Genomic DNA, 19,958 nt, shown 5'->3' with positions numbered 1-19,958 from the left:
TTTGTGAAGCAGCAACTTGGTCTTCACTGCACACCTTTTCAAAATTCCATAGTCTGGATGCTTCCCAGTCTAAGGAGCTGAGTTTTGGTAAAGCAGTACTATATTCAGCCATATAAGGGCATTGAAAAAATGTAACCCCTCCTCCAGAGAAACTATCCATTCTGCTTTGGGAGTCTATCTAAGATGAGGAATACGTTGGAGGACACAATCCACTCAAAGAACAAGTTACTTACCAACTGGTAACGTTCTTTCGAGTGGATGTTCCTCCAACGTATTCCTCATCACTCTCCCAGCCTACCCTTCTGTAGATTTTTCTGGGTTATTGCCAACTCAACTCTCGCAAGGCTGATACCTGTCTGCCGACACAATCTACACAGTACAAAATTAAAGATAAAAAGGGGAAAAACAGAACTGAGGCCAACGGGCGCCGCACATGCTACTTATACACCCGATGACGTCACCCTCAACGGAGGCCTTCGAGGGACCATCGACTTGTTCGACGTCGACACACGGCACCCTCTGCCGAAAACATTTCCAAAGAGCAGCAAAGCTGGATGGAATACATCTAAGATGAGGAATACGCTGGAGGAACATCCAATCAAAAGAACGTTACCAGTAGGTAAGTAACTTGTTCTTGTGGAGGAATACCATCGCAGATTTTGAAACATTCATTTGGGATTGGTCCCATGATTTCATTACCTAAATCCATAGAATAACGTTGGGCGTCAACCGCCATTGCAATAAAGGTGTCTGCGCCCAAAATGATACTTCTAGGGTCGCTGTTCTCCACAAATATTCAAATACTGTTCTAGCTCTATTAGAGCTGTCGGATTTAAATACACACCTTGTTGTTTGAGATGGGAATTTAAATTTGTATAGGCGTCCTGATGTTTGAGGTTCTGTCCTCGCTTAATTTTGAGGGGATTAGAGAATTGTCAAATTGTCACACCTGGAATGACATCATCTTCTCGCACTTGAACCTCCATGGCATAAGGTAGCAATTGAGCTGACCAGAATGCCTTTTCAGTGTTATCAAACCCCTAAGTCTTGACCAGGCTTTATTATTCATTAGGTCCAAATTGATTGCGAATCGGTAGAGAATGTCACTGCCCAAAAAAAGGCAGAAAGTCATCTCTCATGACCCAACAATAGTGATCTATGCTTTTGTTGCAAATGGACATTTTCAGCATACACCTGCTAGGCAGGAGATGCTTGGAATATGGGGTTTTGGGGTTTCCAGACCTATTTCCCATTCGTCAATCAATTTAAATGTGGGATGCGAAAGGTGTAATCTTTTGGGAGTTTTCTGAATAATTCTTCGCTGATGAAGCTCCTTCCATTATTCAGGCATATTCTGGCGAGCACCGGCTCCTCCCACTCATTTAACTGAATGGGTAAAACCAACTGCTCGCACTTTTTCTGAATGTCCATCAGACCTTGAGTGGGTTCGTCCCTGTCCGGTTTCATGGGACTCATGGATTCTTCTGATTTTGTACTGGTGTAGAACTTTAGGGTGTCCCCTTCCAGTGTGGTTTGCCATGTAAAACTGGAAGGAAGGTTGAATTTCAAGAATGGAGAAGGGTTGCCATCACCAGTGTGTTCCCCCACAGAGATGACAGTGATGTCTGCAACTTGGTTATTCTTGAAATTGATTCTACATTCTCAGAACGTTGATCAATTAAATGACAAGTACCATGCCTGCTTACATAATTGGTACTCATTTTTAATTTTAGAGGCCGGTTAGTATGGGTCCAGAGGACCTTGTTTACACAGTCAATCTGTGGTGATAACCTCTGTAGGAGATTGTTCCTGAGTAAACAAGGTGTGCCGTCTGGAGTCACGTCTATCACCGGATGTTTAAGCCGGTGCCGTCCAATTTTTATTTCCAGATACAAAGTCCCTTCGACGGAAATATAATTTGCGTAAAATATTTTTGAGTTGTCTTGGAAGTGGTTTGAGGGGAATTTGGTGGCCCTCCCCCATCCTGTGTTTTGTTTGTCAGGGGCCTTTTTGGACAGGAGGGTAGCTTGGGATCCAGTGTCCACCAGAGCTGATAATTCACACTGACCCTGTCCACTGACCAGTGCAGTGAATCAGCCTTCTTTCTCCTCTAGAATGCAAAGAAAGTGTGAGTTATTTTCCAGCCTGGTGGTCATTTTCTTAATATTGAACTCGACAATGTGTGCTCTTGGGTGATTTTCTGTGTCTGTAAATACAATTTTGCAACTAACAATGGGCGGATTTGGGGAATCCTCTTTTTCCTCCGATTCTTTGCTGTCCCTCTTTTCCTGGGGGAAGTTCTCTGAAGCTGTTTGGGGGAAGGACACCTCCATTTCTATTCTGCCTGGCTCGCCTTTTTGGGGTTGAAGACTTTCTTGTTCTGGGTCGGTCTCCATACTTACCCTGAACTACTCAGGGTCTTTTGGAAACCACTTTTCTTTGGGAGGGATCTCCCTGTTTTTGAAAGAGAAGGTCTGCTTACTTGAATCCTCCAGGGATTCTTCTTTCAAAGGGGATGATCTGAAGCTTCTCCACAAAGTGGGTTCTCTTTTGACTTCTCCTACTTACACATTGCTCTGTACGATACTGCTTTTCGGGGGTAGAATGTTCATATTCAGGCTCATAGGTTTACATGGGTTTTGCTCCGGTGGGAAAGCAAGCTTCCTCTAAGGCTTGGCATCTCCCTTCCACCCAGGCCCCCTCTGCAGGAACCTGTTGGTTGTTGGAATTTTCCTTCAGTCATTCCCCCCCGGGCATCAGACACAGGTGTTAGGGTGGTCTGTGCAGCAGATTCCAGTTGAGGGTTCGACTGAGCCCTCATTGTGCATCCCAGATCATTGGTCAGTTGCTGGACCTGTCATCCCAGTGGTGAAACATTTTATGAGTTTTAAGGAGGTCTCTGGTCATAACTCTGCTGCTCCTGGAAAGGGTAACTGTCCCTTTTCCCGGAGTACCTCAGGTATTGGAAGTTTCCTCCATAATTTCCCATCCTGGGTCTCCCTTCTCCCGGGTTCAGGGCTCTATTGCCCTGGAATCAAGGAGAGAGAGGAGGATTATTCTGGAAGTTCTGGTTCGGAGGGTATCTGGGGAAAAAGTGCAGGTTAGGTGGTGGAGTAATACTTCTTTCCTGAGGGAAGTTTGGAGGGAAGTTTGGTGGGGCAGTACTAACATGGTTGGGCCCCCTCCTCTGTGCCAGGGGAGTATATACATAGGATTAGCCTATTACCTTTGTATCCTATATCCCAGCCCAGGCTTATATAGGCGGCAGGTTCAGATCGGTCACCCTTCTGGTACCCCACCTGACTACCATTGGACTGGGCAGGTTCATTATGCTTGTTGCCAGAAGAAGCATTTTCCACTCCACCACCTTCGCAGTGGCAGATGTAGTAGAGGGTTAGGTGGTTTTGGTGATGTTATTATTCTCAATGGACTTGTGGACCTCCTAGATCCTGGTGGCCTGTTCAATCACCTAATCCTGGGTCCTATGCTCGTGAAACTCCTGCACCAATTGAGTCATGATATATTTGGGGAGTGCATGGAATTAGGTGGTCACAAACTCCCTACTATTGGTGTTCACATGTCGGGTCGTCTGTGCAAATGCTTGTTTTAAATTCTGCAGAAACTGCCTAGGCACCTGGTATTCCTGACATTATTTATTTTAATTTAAATTTTTATTTTATTTACATTTACATTGCAAGTTATATGCTGCCTTACGGGCCTCATGTGGGTTCCGTTGGGTGGAAACATGTTTGATTTGTAGTGATCCTGATCCTCGATCACTGCAAGGAAGCTGGAGTATTCGAGGGAGAATGTCCACTTGACAAACTCCATACAATTCACATCATTTTTGATTCCAAATGATGTCATCATTTGCTCATAAAGCGCTAAGTGCTCCCATACAAAATATTTTGTATTCCAGTGGTAGGGAGTCATGAAACTCTTTGCAGCCTTTATCTGTCGATTGGGTCCTTAACAAGACCTTTCTTCCGTTTGGCAGCCTTCCTTTTCCTCTGCACTTGAGTTCACTCACCTTCTGACTCAGAGCTGCTACTGTTTGTAGTCCATTCCCTGTCCTCTATGCTCTCCCGATCTTGGTGAGATTGGGAATGCCCACCAGCGTCACAGGGTCTGGACTCCTCTCTCCTATGGCGCCGTGAATTCTCAGGGTAATTTTCCCTGTAGTCTGCTTTTTGCACATGAGTGCACCCATTCACTTCATCCCTCCTTCCAGGTAGGCCAATGAAATCTCCCTATCCCATGGAATGTGCAGAGGTTTTCAGAATCCTCTTCCTAGGCTGAAGCTTTGGATCTTCTCTTTCTACCAAGCAGACTAAGTGGTCGTACTGTAAATTTATTTTCTGCCAGTCCAACTCCCGGGTTTTCTCATCATAGTAGTCTTCATGGTTAGAAGTATTCCCATTGGTATTTTGGATTTCCCAGGACACACTGGTCTGGCCACCTTCCCTCCTGCTTGATAAAGATGAATATTCATCAATATCTAATAAGGATTGGCCTTCTGGCTCAGTTGGGCTAGGCCTGGGTGAGTCCAGCTGCCTCATGGTTCCCTGTTCTTTGTAAGGGGTGTGTATGAGGTCAGTTGCTGTCGGGACATATGACGTTATGGCTAACTGGCATGAGGTCCCTGGTAGAAAGGGTTTCACCCTTTTATCAGTGGGAAAGTTTCCATACCCTGAGGGGTCAGGGTGCCTCAATGCCCGTTCTTATTTTTCCATTTAATTTGTGAAACTCTCACACCTGCTTCTCTCTGTCTTGATTTCCTGATGGTATTCAGAGTGCTGGCTTTTTAACTCTGAGACCAAGGCCTGTGTAGTCTCGAGTACCCTGCTCTGAGCCATGACTCAATCTTTCATTTGCTGTAACTGCTTCATTTTCTTTCTGGAGTCCTGTATGATGCGTGCATATTCCAGGCGCTCGTCTTTCAAGAGACTGATCTCTTTCTCCAATGCACCCGTATAATTTGCTGCCTGGGACAGGTCAGCCTCTTCTTGCTTCACCCACATCACAAGTTCCCTGTTTTCCTCTTTAGTTCTGGTCAGCTCCTCAGAGTCTGACAATTCCATTTCTGCATCGTGGTCTTTTACCAGATGCAAATAACGTCCTTCAGAATATTTACATTCTGATGCATTTCATCAAACTCCTATTGAGAGTTGATCTGTTTGATGATAAACTGACTATTTTCCTTCTCTGCCTGATTTGTTGTTTGAGTGCCATAATGTCATCTAACAGCTCTCTATTATAAATAGTGGGATAATTTTCCTTATGTTGCAGTTTGTCATGTTTTCCACACACTCTATGTGCATCTTGCAGTGCAGAAAAGTGCATTTCATGATCTGCGCTCTCTTGTTGCTGTGTTTTGAGCACATTTTTTAGTTGCTCAAGGAGACTTTCTTGTTTTAATTCTAAGATGTGGCTCTGTTGTGCTTTATCTTCTAACTATTTAAGTTCTTGCTGGGTTTCTTTCAAAACCACAGTCTGATTCCGCACACAGGCCTCATTCTTTTGGAATCATTCTTCCACTAACTGTAAATGAAGGTACAAATACGCTGTGAACTGAGCCACTTTAATCTGCTCATGACGAGACATTTGTGTCATTTAATAGTCTGTTAGAATTTGATGTAACAGACCATTATCCTGTCAAATGTCAGTGCTTACAGAAGTGACCTCCTGCATCATTCTTGTTTGCCACATTTCATGTTCTTCCTCCTTCCATTCTCTAACTTCAATGGTGCTATTATTGCATTGTGTTCTACAACATTGTAAACTTTCTCTATGCGGGGGCAACATCTCACCCTGTTCCTGCTTAATTTCCACACACAACGCCAAATCCAAATCTGTACTATTCCTTCTTATGTTTTCCATATACACCTCCCTGGAACTCAGAGTTCAAGTCCTCATTGTACTTTAACAAAACAAAGATGACTTTCCCTCCACCTCAATGCACTTAAAACAAAATGAATGGTCTGTCACAATGACCTTGTCATAAGTCAGAAATAGCCAGCCAAATTCCAGACGAGCCCCCAACTTGTAATGGTTTGTGGAGAGGCCACCCTCAAAACAGGGAGTTCCTTCACTCCCCAAACTAAGTATCACACAATAAATGGTTAATATCAGTTCTTTTATTCAGCCCTATCATCGAAATCCCCTTGGATTCTTCCCCCTGAGCTGCCAATGAGCCGAGAAGCAGGCCGGTGTACAGAAATTATATGTATATTTATTTGAATTAGCTGTTAAGAAAATTGCACTGAAATGTCAAACACCACTTTATCCTTTGCACAACACAATAAACTTCTCTCAACATAATAGTGGGTTGAAAACAACATAAATCACAATTCCTTACTTCCTACAAATTTCACTTCAAGAAATAATTAAACTGATCAATAAACAAAAACAAATATGTATGCAATGCTGTGCAATTTCGATTTCGATTTTTCCTACGTGCTTAAAAGGCTGTGTTGGGGAAGTCGGACAGAAAAATTGGAATTATTTGGGAATTTTTGATTTCAGACCCACCCCCGCTTAAAGGCCTGTGTTGGGGAAGCTGGATAGCAAAAATTGGGATGATTGGAGAATTTTGGATTTCAGACCCCTCTCCACTTAAATGCCTGTGTTGGGGAAGCTGGACCCATGGGATTACACCATTTATATTATGGTATATAGTCTTCAGCACACACCGGGAATAAGCTTTGTTAATTTCAGTCAAATTTTAACAAAAATCACCCTGTGGTATTCTGCCAAGGGGAATTAATTAAATTCATATTTTTTAGGTAACTAGGCTAAGGATCTACACAGTTTTGCCCCACCAACCACTATAAAGGGAAAGGATTTAAGGCCATTAGATTCCCCCACCTTTCAGTTGCAAAGGGTTCAATTCTACTTACATAGAAAACCTCTGTTAAAAAATCAGGAAGGCCAGCTGCATGTCAGAACCCTCTTGAAGGAGAGGGCAGGGGTCTGTCACTCCACTCTCAACAATGGTCCCCATCTCTCCACCATAGAGCCCAGTCAGCTTTTCTAGGCCTCCCTAGCAATAGAGAGCTCCACCCAGATGTAATCTCCTTTGGTGATTCGTTGGAGCTGTCAGATGGTGCGTTTCATCAGCTCTCCACTTCCTCATAGTGCATCCACTTTATATATCATCAATGACACCATCAAGTTTACAATCTTGGGGAGTACCCTGCAAGAGTTCTAGCAAATAGGATTGGACAGTTACCCTTCTCTTTCCACCCAAATCCATCCCATTTCTAGGGATGGGCTTAGGAGTCTGGAGCAGACATAAGGCAATTTACATTGTGGGATCAAAAGAAATATCGAGGCTTAATACCACCAAAGATGAAATACGCCAGTCACGAGTTCAAAGGTACATGTACAGTTTATTGGTCAGATAGCTATCTGGCTCTCAACGCCTCACAGTGTGCACCAGCAGATACCGTGAGGGGGGAGAGTGCTGGACATTACAAAGACACACGTTTTAATACTTTTTCCCACAATCCCGGTTACATCGTCCAGCCCGTCTTCGAATTACATATTCATAAAGGGTTTGTAGCCAGTTCACATAACTAATGCAGATTCAAATAACAATACATTGTTCAATGTTTTCCTCAAACACTGGCCATGTGTTTCTATACCTAAAACACAATGATAACATTTGACTCAAGCTTAAAGTTAATCCAGTTTCAAGGAATGTACACACAGATTTCTGCAAAGGCCCACGGTTTCAGCTATTCAACATTCTGATCCACTGTTTGAACGAGGATGACGCTATTGGTACAGACAATATCTAAATTACTGTTCAGTTCAACACTAGTTTAGCTCCAAGGTTTCTTAATGCAGGACAAACAATCAACTTTCAGCAGCCACAACATGTTTATCTATGTTGACACAGCACAAAGTAAATTTTTCTCTGCTGGAGCTGAAAAAACAAAGTTTAACAAGAGGCAGAAACAGGAGTTAAACAAAATGACGGATGATTCTAAAATGGCACTGTAGTCAGCCTTATTCAGGTTCATTCAAATGCGATTTTCAGTGCGATGCAAATGCACTTACGCCAATGTTTGTTATCAGGCAGTATTATGTGAAATATACTCTAACACCATTTGCAATCCCCATTTGTTTTCATGTCAAATCTTTGGCAAAAAATAGTTATGAGTCAAAATCCTTGTGATTTACTAGTAACTGCCATGATATATGTATTTTCCGATTCAGCTAGTCAGAGGGAATTTAATAAACCAACAGCCGGGTCCACACCATGTTGCATGGCCGTTTGGCAAGTTACCACCATTTTTACAAAAAGCATAATTGTTAGGAACCTGCAATGTATTTCCCATAAAGGGTTTGAAATTAAGATTCAATGAGCAGGAGCTAAAACCAACTCCTGGGTATTGGGCATCACCCAGTAGGCAGGAGCTACCACTGTGGAACCAGGAACGAGTGCCCAGCTCTAACTTCCAAATGAGATGCACACTTTACTGTATGTGCCCTAATTCTTCTTTATAAGCATTCTCAAATACTCTTAAGTTAATGTCACATATGCATGTTTTCAAGGCACCAGTTGGCCTGGTGAGCTAAAAGTAGCTCCTGGTGGCTGTTTGCTTTAAGCTAATCAGGCTCTCTTAGGCTAGAAGCAGGAGCTAAATTGCTCCCAAGCTACCCTCACTTTTGAAACCTGCCTATATTCCTAATTTTACCCTCCACCAGCTTCCAACTCTCAGATTCGGGATATGTTAAAAGCAGCCAGAAATGCATTTTAGATGTCCATTACAGTTCCCTGAGTCACAAGTGGAGGAATTCTATATCACCAAAATTGCCTGGAACATACATGTAATCAGTGCGACTTGTGGTTCCTGAGAAAAAGGATGACGTTATAATAGTCCTTTTAAATGAATAGTACATTTTTAGGTTAATTCAAATAGGAGCCCTGCTTCCTCCAAGCCATTTGCTATTTGTCACTCTGGGCCAGCCTGTGACCAGAGTTTTTTTATGAGTCTCTTTGAAGTTGGTTGCCTGAAGTTTGTTGATCTTGTAAATACCTGGGATGCACCAGCAGGTGCCATTTGTCCTGCCTCAAGCTTGACTTTCAGAGACAGCAAGTCTGGCGGACACTTCGTTTTCGGCACCCTTATCAGGGAAATCTTTAATGCAGTTGTAAATAGCTGGGGGGTTGTAAAAGACAGGCTTGCAGTGGGCGAGTTCTTTGTGAAATTTGCCCACCAACAAGCCAAAAGGGTATGCCTTGCCTTGGGCTTAAATTAAATCTTCATGTGACCCATAGAAAAAAGTTCTTCTTTTCCCTTGTTGCCGGTATTTTGCATGTGAAGCATTATATACATTATATCTTGTTTACACGCACATGCTTTTCCCTGACATTTTTATGTTGGCAGGGGAACATTTTTCTTTAGTCTTGCTTTAAAATGCAAACACACGTGGAGAGCCATTTTGGTGTCAGTGTTTTGGAAATCCTGTTTTTCATGTGGAAGGGATCTTCAAATTTCCTCTACCTTTGTGAATTTAAATGCTGATTTTCCTTGGTAATGGCAGGTAGGCCTTTTTTGAGCATGGCCCTTCCTTGTCTTACTTGCAGAAACTCCACAGTCTGCCTTAATAGGCCCATTTTTGGTTGAAAGTTTTGTTATAAATGCTGGCAGGTCATTTTGTCAGTGCACCCTCCAGTTCGGGTGGTTTGAGGCCTTTGATTACACCCCACAGCACACTGAGAAAATTATTTGCCATGGGCAAATACACTTCAGTTAAGAGGTGAAACTGAATTCAAGACGAGCCTGCACTTTTAGTACTTGAACACCTCTACAAATATGTGTTAAACTGTGACTTGTAACAGATGAACTAATATTGTTTTACAGACAGATGACTTGAAAATTATATACATCATATTGTAAACCAACCTGACAAACATATAGCCTTATGTTAAGCAAAAAGAAGATGATTGTAGCTTTGTTTTTGCAATCCTGAATGAGTTCATACAAGTACCAGAATGCAAAGTAATATCAGCCCCGAAAAGCCTCCACTGCTTTTGTCACTGTACTTAAAAGCTATGACGCATCAGATTTAAAATAAAACAGTGTGAGAAGGCTGTCTGCTTGTAGTCATTGTTTGAAGCTGGCATGCAGCTTATTGTGCATATGTAAATAACATTTGTGACTCTGCAGATAATCAAAGCCCTGTATTTGTTCTAGGGTGTACCTAATAGTTAATGTACTATTTGGCCGAATACCGAATAGTTGCATCAGCTGTGCGTCCGAGCCGAATAGTGACCTGAATAGTTGTTTTTTGTAGGTAAACATTTCTTTGGCAAAATAAACAACATGACAATTAATAAACTAAGGATGCATTCAGCCAATGCTGTCCCCTGTCACACCCCCACCCATCTTGCAAATCCCCCCCATCTGGCATGAAAGTCCTAATGCCCCCTGGCTGCTGCAATATTTAGGCAAAGCTGGTGGCCCCAGATCCAAGTTTGGAGTGGAAAATAGGGCAAATGCCTGAACCAAAAACACAAAATGCTAGCGTGGGCCAGTTTTCTGCGGTCATAGTTGACCACTTCTTGGGGCAATTTAGTGGGCCAGTTTGATGAGCTACTTCGCTATGCTGCTAACCGTTTTGAACAGTGTTGCTGAATAAATATTTTTTAAAATTATCAATTTGAATTGCATCACATTTTATCTGAAACAACCCCTTAGGTACTAGTCAAACAGTGTCAGAAAAGGAATGAATAGCCATTTGCAACTGTGGGACACATTTTTGGAGTGGGCAATAGGCCAAATGCCTGAACCAAAACCACAAAAATCTAGCATGGACCAGTTTTTTGGGGTCATAGTTGGCTACTTTTTGGGGCAATGTGGTGGGCCAGTTTGATGAGTTACTTTGCTATGCTGCTAACCGTTTTGAACAGTGTTGCTGAATAAATATTCTTTAAAATGTACAATTTCAATTGTATCACATTTTATCCAAAACACACCCTTGTTTACTAGTCAAACTGTGCCAGAAACGAAATGAATATGAATAGCCATTTGCAACTGTGGATCACTTCTCCATTGGTGCCAGAGCCAAATTTACAGCCCAGTCCGACCCTGGGGGTACATTTCAAGGCCGTGGGGATGGGGGGGGCAAAGTGCCCTTGCTGCCTTGTGAGACTGGGGGCCCCTCCCAGAGAGTGTAACACCCCCCCTAATACTAAAATGAAGGTCCGGCCACCGGATTTGCACCAGTGGCCCGACGCAAATAATGCTGTCCATTTCTGTGGGGCCGCAGTGGTGCAGGACACCCCAGCAGCCTCACCCTGTGTTAAAGGGGGGGGGGGTCATTTACACATTTCGAGGCAGCCGGGGGGACAAAGTGCCCCAGTGGCCTTGTGAGTCTGGGGGCCGCTCCCATAGAGTAGAGCGGCTCCCTAATACTAAAATGAAGGTCGGACCACCAGCTTTGCACCAGTGGCCCGACACCAATATTGCTGGCCATTTCAGTGAGGCTGCAGGGGTGCAGGACACCCCAGTGGCCTCATTGTGTGTTGAAGGGGGGACTTTACCAATTCCGAGGCCCCCAGGGGGGGGGAAAGTGTCCTGGCGGTCTTGTGAGTCTGAGGGCTGCTCCCAGAGAGTGGAGCGGCCCCCTTATACTAAAATTAAGGTCGGACCACTGGCTTTGCATTGGGCTGGGGACAGGAGTTGTGATGGAATGCCATCTGGGAGGTCAGACTAGCCTGATATATTTTGATTTTTGTAATTAAAAATGACTGATCATTCTGCCTCTGAAAGTGAGGTCTGCTAATCATTCAGCCATTCAGCTGATCAGACTCACTTTCGAATTTTCCATGCTGAAAAGTATAATGCTAAAATGTTACTATGCTAAGCCTGCCTACTGACACCCCTCAGCAGCTGCCTTGTAGTTTTGCCATCACAGAAGTTGTGGAGTAACATGTGCATTCCTGCAAGCAGCCTAATGGAACCCAATGTTTCAATAGCCATGGCTTTCCTTTAACCATGGCTAGGCCTAATCCAAATTATATAATTGTGTGGTTGCAGGACCTGGTGGCAGAATAAACATTAATTATAAGCCATGTCTAGTTCTGACATGGTGTCCTCTGGGAAACTACAATTATACAGAAATCCTTTAGTGACATTTTATTGCCTGCTTGGTTTCTGGAGCCCCCCTCTCTCAGGGCCTTCTGTCTATTCACTGCCTGAGACAGTTTAACTCAAAATAATTAGTTTGGGCTCAGCCCCACCAAAAACATTCTTTTTCTCTCAGAAGCACTTGTCACTTTCCAGGAGGGCAGCATCTGTCTCCAGGGAGAAACCCCAGGCACCAAAGGACAGGTTCTGCCAGCAAAAGGGAAGTCGCACTAGGTTGGTAATTACAAGAGACTCCTTGATGCAAGTGTGACAACAGAGAAAGCAGAGTAAGAGTAGCCAGGAGAGGAGTTACAGTCCAAGGAAGGGCTCCACTACTTTGGAATCTCTGTATGCTCTCACACTTCCCATGCTTCCTCCTCAATTCCTGCAGGCAAAGCACTCTGGCACTGACATCCCCAGGAAAAGACAGTGATCACAGGAGGCAGGCTTGGACCCTTACAGAAGGCTGTAATTGAACAAATCCACTGTGATAGTTTGACTAAATAAGGGGCGAGACCACCCAATTTTAATGAATCATCTTTGCATATCAGAAGAAGACATATTTCACTGAAACACTAATGCGGTACAGTCTACCCAAAGTTCACTGCCATAGCGGTGAAGATAGGGGCCTCCAAGAAGGGAGAAGGACTCTTCCCTCACCTATCCCAGATGAACATTTGGGGTGAACTGCTGTGTGGACAAGGCCTACCTACTGTCTGAGCACTAGAACCAGGATCCGGCTCTTGGAGGCGGCAGCCGTTGCAAGTGAAGGCTGTGGTCAAGAGAGTCCTTTATTCCAACAATACCCACCTTTTAACCCTTCTACCTATAAGCTCAAGAAATTTGGAGGTACCAGTTTTGATTGCTGTGCACCTCAATCTTGGAGTGAATTACCCTTGGCTGTAAGAATAACCACTTGCCTGACACATTTTTAAAAAGCACAGAAAATTCACCTTTTTGATAGAGGAGTAGACTAGCATTTCCCAGTCTAGACACTTCCACTGGCAGCTTGACCCCCTGCTTCCTTCTTGATTCTATCTGTTTGTATTTATGTCATTGTCTTTCTGTGCGCACTGAGACCCCCTTGCATGGGTGTTTTATAAAAAATAAAGTAAAGTAAAGTACTCCCTGGCCAGCGTCCTGTCCGGTAATATCAGAATAATGACTCCCCAATTACCTCTGGAAACATTGGACAGGGTCACTGAGCAGGGTCAGGGTGCAGTTTTGGGCACTGTTTCCTTCCCTGATTTGCTTTCAAGCTCACTCAACCGCTTTTGAGTAATCTTTGAGCTGCTACATGCCCTTCCATGGCTGCTTTTAACTGTTGCTGCTTTTTGGTCCAATTTGATCCATTGAGCTGCTGACTTTACCATCACTTGCCTGTACTCCAGACATTTATGAGCCGATTGCCAGTGATGAGCCACATTGCATCATTGGACCTGTGCACACAATTCAACAGCTGTGAGATGCTGGTTAGACCATTGCTTGCCTGTTCTTCATTCAATTCAAGCTGATCACCACTGTAGGACTGCATCTTGAGCCGTTTCACTTGTCTTAACACACTCGATTTATTGGGAACAACTGTAATGTTTTTTTGAGAGGCCACTCTCAACACAGGGAGTTCCTTTCCTCTCCAATCTAGGTGTCAAACAATTAATGTCATTTCTTTGTTCAGCCCTATTTCTGATTCATCTAGTACCCCTTGGATCTCTCCCCCTCAGCTACCAATGAGCCAAGAACCAGGCTGGTGTAGAGGAAATATGTTTGTATTTATTTGAATGAAACTAAACAGGTCACCTTCTTTGAGAATTTCGGATTTCAGACCCCCTCCAGATAAAGGCCTATGTTGGGGAAGCTGGACAGAAAGATGTGGGATGGTTCAAGCATTTTGGATTTCAGAACTCTCTCCCCTTAAAGGCCTGTGTTGGGGTATTTGGACAGAAACATTTGGGATGATTTAAGAATTTTGGTTTTCAGATCCCCCTCCACTTAAAGGGCTGTGCTGGGAAAGCTGGATAGAACAATTTGGGATGATTTAAGAATGTTGGATTTCAAATCCCCTCCACGTAAAGGCCTGTGTTGAGGGAAGCTGGAGCAATAGGATTACCAAATTAAATTACAGTCTATAGTTTTCATCGAACACTGGGAATAAGCTTTGTTAATTTTGAATTTTAACAAAAATCACCCCGTGGTGTTCTTCCAAGGGGAATTAATTAAATTAAAATGTTTAGTTGAATAGGCTAAGGATCTACAGAGATTCCCCCCCACCCACTATAAAGAAAAAGGATTTAAGGCAAGCAGATTACCCCAACTTTTAGTTTCAAAGGGGCTCAATTCTACTTACAATGGACACCTCTGTTTAAAGATCAGGAAAGCCAGCTGCATTTGAGGACCCTCTGGGAGGACAGGGCAGGGGCCTGGTCACTCCACTCTCAAGGATGGTCCACTGCTCTTCACCATAGGGCCAAGAGAGCTTTTTTAGGCCCCCCAGCAGTTGACAGCTCCACCCAGATGCAATATACTCTGGTGTTTCCTTGCGGCTGTCCGATGGTAATTGTCAGCAGCTCCTCTCCTTTCTCATAGTGCATTTACTTTATATACCAGTGTTGACACCATCAAGATTTCAATATTGGGCAGTGCCCTGCAAAGGTTCTAGCAACTGGGATTGGACCGGTACCCTTCTCTCTCTTCCAAAATCCAGCCTCTCTCTAAGGATTGATTTAGGAGTCTGGAACAGACATATGGCAATTCCTCTTTGAAATCCTCTTTTGTTTGCATCGTAACGTTTTGGCAAAAACTAGTTATGTGGCAAAACATCATACTTTACTAGTAACTGGCATAATAAATATCTATACCGAATCTGCTAATCATGGGAAATTGAATACAACAGCTGGGTCCACACCATTTTGATTGGGTGTTTGGCAATTTTTCTCAATTTTTACAAAAAGCATAAGTGCTAGGTACATGCAATTCACTCCCCACATTCCTAGTTCTACCATCCACCAGTTCGCCAACTCTTCAATTCGGAACATGTTCAGAGCAGCCAGGAAAATCTTTTAGCTGGCCATTACAGTTCCCTAAATCGCGCATGGATTAATTGTATTTCAACAGAATCGACTGGAAATTATCCAAAAAAATGACACAGAAATAAAGGCAGTACAACTTATGGTTGCTGAGAAAAAAGGCATAAGTCATAATGGTCCTTTTAAATTAAAATGAAATCTTCTTGTTATGCATATTGGAGCTCTCTTGTCTCCAGGCCATTTGCCACTCTTGGCCAGCCTGTGACCAGAGTTTATTAATTAACCTCTTTGTTGTTTGCAGTTTGTTGCTTGAAGTTGGTGGCTTCCGGTCGTTAATACTTGGGAGGCCTTGGCAACACGTTGATCCCCCTTCCCCACATCTCAGTCCTGCACTGGCTAGAACATTTGGCTTGCGCAGAACTGCCTTCAGAGACAGCAGGTCTGGTGGAAACCTGATTTTCAACACCACTCAGGCTGGCCACATTTATTGCAGTTGTAAATAGTGGGGATGCACAAACCTGGCTTCCAGTGAGGGGAAGCCATTTGTGAATTCTTCCCAGATGCCAACCAATTGTCCTTGGCTGAAAGGAACTCAAATACTGCATTTAGTCTTTGACATATTGTGTGTTTTACTGATCAGGGTTCACTTTACTTTTTTATTGATTGATTTCTTAATTTTTTTTCACACAGCTTTGGTTATTTTAAAGATGACAAATAAAATGCTGGTAGATAATTTCCCCAGTGGTCCCTTCAGTCTGGTTGGTTTGGACCCTTTGATTACACCCCACACAACTGACTTGACCATCCTGATGCAGACTCAAACCATTGTAAAGTATCTCAAAGCCTGCTTCTATGCAGTTCATCCGCAAGACCAGGCCTAAAAAGTACCTGTCGACATCCTGTCCCTCTGGCCTGCCTTAAAGTGGCCTAGTGGGATTTAAGACCCCACTCCTTGCATGTTTTAAGGCCTATTCATTTAACTTGAACATTGCTACTGAAAATATTGCCTATTTTTCCCTATCTTCAGACTCAGAGTAGCTTTTTCATCTTAAAGTCTACATATTGCGTGTCTTCTCATACAGGGGTGAGTTTTCGATTAGGGAGTTTGTATTTCTAGTTTAATTAATGTCTCCATTTTGTTGTAGAATCGTTGGAGTAAACAGAATGAAACCCCAGAGTTGGGAGTGAGAAGAAGCCGAACCTCATAGTGCGGAAAGAGAAAGATTTGAACCCCAGAGTGGGGAAAGAGAAAGATTGAAATACCAGAGTCGGTAGTGAACAGACGAACGATAATCCCAGAGTGGGGATACAGACCAAAAACCAGAGAATGGGGCAGAGAAGAAACAGAACCCTTGAGTGGGCAATGAGGAGAAATGGAACCACAGGGTGGGCAAAAGCGCAAGATTGAAATTGGAGTGGAGAGGGGGAAGGACTGAAACCCCAGAGTGTGGAGATCCTGAGAACCGCAGAAAGGGGTGAGAAAGACTGAAAGAATCTCAGAGTGGGAAGAGATAGAGAGAAACCTGGATTAGAAACACAGGACAACCTTCCAGCACACAAATAACTGGCTGACATGGCTCTCTGCTATGATCTTCAAGGGCTTCACACCTAAGCGTGCTACCTGTGCCAAGTTCTTTGGTTTGACATCGACAGACACCTCTTCATCAAACAGTACGTAGCAAGGACAACATAAATGTCTTCTTAATAATTGTCTGTCCTGCAGAAAATCAAGCCCTTCTTCCCAGAAAACAACTTCAGATCTGCTGTTCAAGTATTGGTTCTCTTCCACCTGGAGGATGTCAGTGCCCTTTTGGAAGGCCTTCCGACAACTACCCTGCACCCCTGAGATGTGGCTTGCATGCTGCATCGAACTGCACTTGCTCGCAATGCAACCACGTATCATCTTCAAATCCTGCTGCATCAATTAGAAGGCTGTCACCCTGAAGTCTTCAAACTACCCCACTGTGAAACGCAGCATCCTCAGAGTCCTACAATCCAGCAGAACGTAGGACATGTGCAGACATGGACTCTGCTGGTGCAGGAAGGAAGGAAACAGAAGACCGGCCTCCTCTGCCTACTTGGAAAGTCTCTAGAGCCTCCTCCCTCTCAACATCAGATTCACACCTCACAGTTACAGTTCCGGTAGGTGCTCAAGACCCTCCTCCTCAAGGAATGACTCCTCCCTAACATCTAGGCCTACACACTCGCAACTCACCACCCTACGTGAGTCTGGGTGATCTGCTTCCCAATGTTTCCTTCTCCGTTTGTTTATAGATCCCTTGCTGCCAAATTGCCTGCCCCCTACCCTGTTCTTAGTTCCCTGCTCCATTGTTTCTCTGATTCCTTCACTGTGTTCTTCCCCCTATGATTTTAAAGTGCTGCATAGTTTCTAGAAGCTAGGTTCATGCACAATAAATACCCTAATAATAATAACAGAACTGCCTTTCTTTTGTTGTTGCTATTTATATGAAGGGCAAAGACCTTTACTAAAGAGGACAGCGTGTGGGTTCAGAAACCAGCAGCCATCCCTGACAAAGACTCTCATTCCTGTTTTATTGTTGCTTGGGTGTTTTTTCTTTTGAGCTAGGGAAAGCAAGCAGGGTAGAATAGGATTTGGTGCAGAAGACCTTATTATTATGTTATAGGCGTCACAATGAGCACCCTTTAGACTTTCTTTCATAGAATAGAGATTGGACCTGTAGAGTTAGGAAAACATTATTTGCACTTAATCAGAATAAAAAACAACCTCTAAATTGTGTCTAGTTTTCAAGTCCTAATTCTGACTGTCCACACTATCTTAAAGGAGACGGTCTCGTCCGAGTTTTAAATGGCCAATTAACAAGACATCTATTTTTGAGCATATATCGATCGTTTACATTTTTTCTTTCACTCCATCTTACTTAAGATTTTCCAGCCATTTACACATTCGAATAGCATGTGTCAAGAAATCGTCATTTTATGACAATCTTATCAGTTGATTGATTGCCCTAAGTTCAAGTGTCCTAGCAGAAATAAATCATACCCGTGCCCGCTCTTTGTGACTTCAGCAGCCACAAACACTATGGTACGCCCATTGTCATGCTGTTAGTGCATGGTGTAGCCAAAAGTCTACTGTCAGCATTCACGAAATAACATTTTGCCCCACTAACCACAGAAGACATGCATCCAATGTACACATACATTTAGTTTGTTTAATCACTTTGCAAAAAAATAAGTTTACATTTTTTACTTTTTGATAATTGCAAGGAGTCAAGATTTTGGTTTTCAGTATGTTTTGTATTAAAACACACATTTTGAGATACATCAATCAGAGCCATTCACAGTGTTTATGGCCCTAACCATTGAAAGAAGATATCACCCATCAATAAGATTTTTGGTAGTCAACGCAATTGGAAACATCTTATAGAAGCAATCATTTTCCAAATTGTTGACACAATCATAGTTTATGATTTTTATTTCAGATACTAACCAGAAAATGTGTTTGTTGTAAGTTTATTTTGTGGAAATGCAAATGTTCCATTGACTGACATTAACATCTATATTGTGAAAACATGTTTTTATTCGATTTCAATCCCGGTTATCACAAAACACATGACATTCTCTTGAGTAAAACATTTCTTGTTTAACATACGACAAACTGGACTATTTTTCACTTCGATTTGCATGTCTATCACTAACATGAAGGCTCATATCATAGGCACCACAAAAGGGCAAATGTGAACACCAGGCTCATCCCAAATGACAAACAAAACTGATCCACTGGTGATGCTCCAATGCTGGGAATTAACGCCATCCAACAGAATATAGCTTCTGTGGCACACCCATATTTCTGTCAGGTAACTCAGAATCAAGAAAACATTATCTTATTATTTTGCCATTGGCGTGCAAAGTAACATTATTTCCTACATTTAATGTATACATCATTTTATATAAGTTCTTCAGATAGACACTCTGCCTTGTGGGTGTTTAATGGCAGCCCCAAGATCAAATAAACTGAAAGGCAATGCTAAGCCCACAATTTGCAGAAACACCTTCTTGCAATGGGAAGTGAGAAGGAAAAGCCAAGCCTCAAAACCTAAACACAGCCAATGTGCCTAGTGAAGTCAAATGTCTGTACTTCTGCAATTGAAGCAAGGAGCCTGTGAAAAATGAAACTAGACTGCAGAAGGGATTTGGAAAGGCACATTGTTGACTGATTGACAAAAGTCAGCATTTCCCTCACAACGGCCACACATCAAAATGCTGTGTACTTTGAAAATTAAGAGTACAACATGGGACTTGCATGTGAAATTCAAAGCCATGAAAGCATTTGTCATTAAATGTGAATGAGGCATACTTTTCAACATCGACAGCCTTGCTGACAAAAGAAATGTGCCTTGAAAATGTGGGCATTCTACAGTTTGGAAGGAAAGGAACTGTTTACCAATGAAACACCCTGGCCTAAACAATTCAAATGTATATCATAAAGTAAAGTGGACATTGATGTCATGATGAGAGATATTAAAAGACTTCACATGAAAAGTAAATGCAACAGATTGAAAAGCAAGTATATTTATTCTTCAGGGCACAGAAGGCTTGTGTGAGTGTACAGACTGTTCCCCTGAAATTTTAAAACAGTGTCCACCTTCCACCTTACCCCATCACACGCTCTGCTCTGGTATCTATCTGCCAGACAATTCCTTTGACATTTCAGGGACATAGAAAAGAGCAGTATTCATGCATGACAGAGGAATTTATTGGTGTAGCTGGATGAACAGAAAGGCCACCCTTTATGGACTGAACTTTGTAATCC

General features: G+C 42.9%; 1 long non-coding RNA gene across 1 annotated transcript in view; it reads left to right on the top strand.

The window, feature by feature from the left end:
• The window catches only part of LOC138481393 (uncharacterized), a 51,101-nt gene extending 32,197 nt beyond the window's left edge, over window positions 1–18,904 (top strand). The window contains exon 3 of the long non-coding RNA XR_011274237.1: window positions 16,312–18,904. This is a non-coding gene — a long non-coding RNA (uncharacterized lncRNA). The remainder of the gene's footprint in view (window positions 1–16,311) is intronic.
• The last annotated feature ends 1,054 nt before the right edge of the window (window positions 18,905–19,958 follow it).

The sequence above is a fragment of the Ambystoma mexicanum genome, chromosome 5p (assembly GCF_040938575.1).
Source record: "Ambystoma mexicanum isolate Mex_15411 chromosome 5p, UKY_AmexF1_1, whole genome shotgun sequence".
Taxonomy (NCBI): domain Eukaryota; kingdom Metazoa; phylum Chordata; class Amphibia; order Caudata; family Ambystomatidae; genus Ambystoma; species Ambystoma mexicanum.
This window is presented reverse-complemented; position numbering and strand designations above follow the sequence as displayed.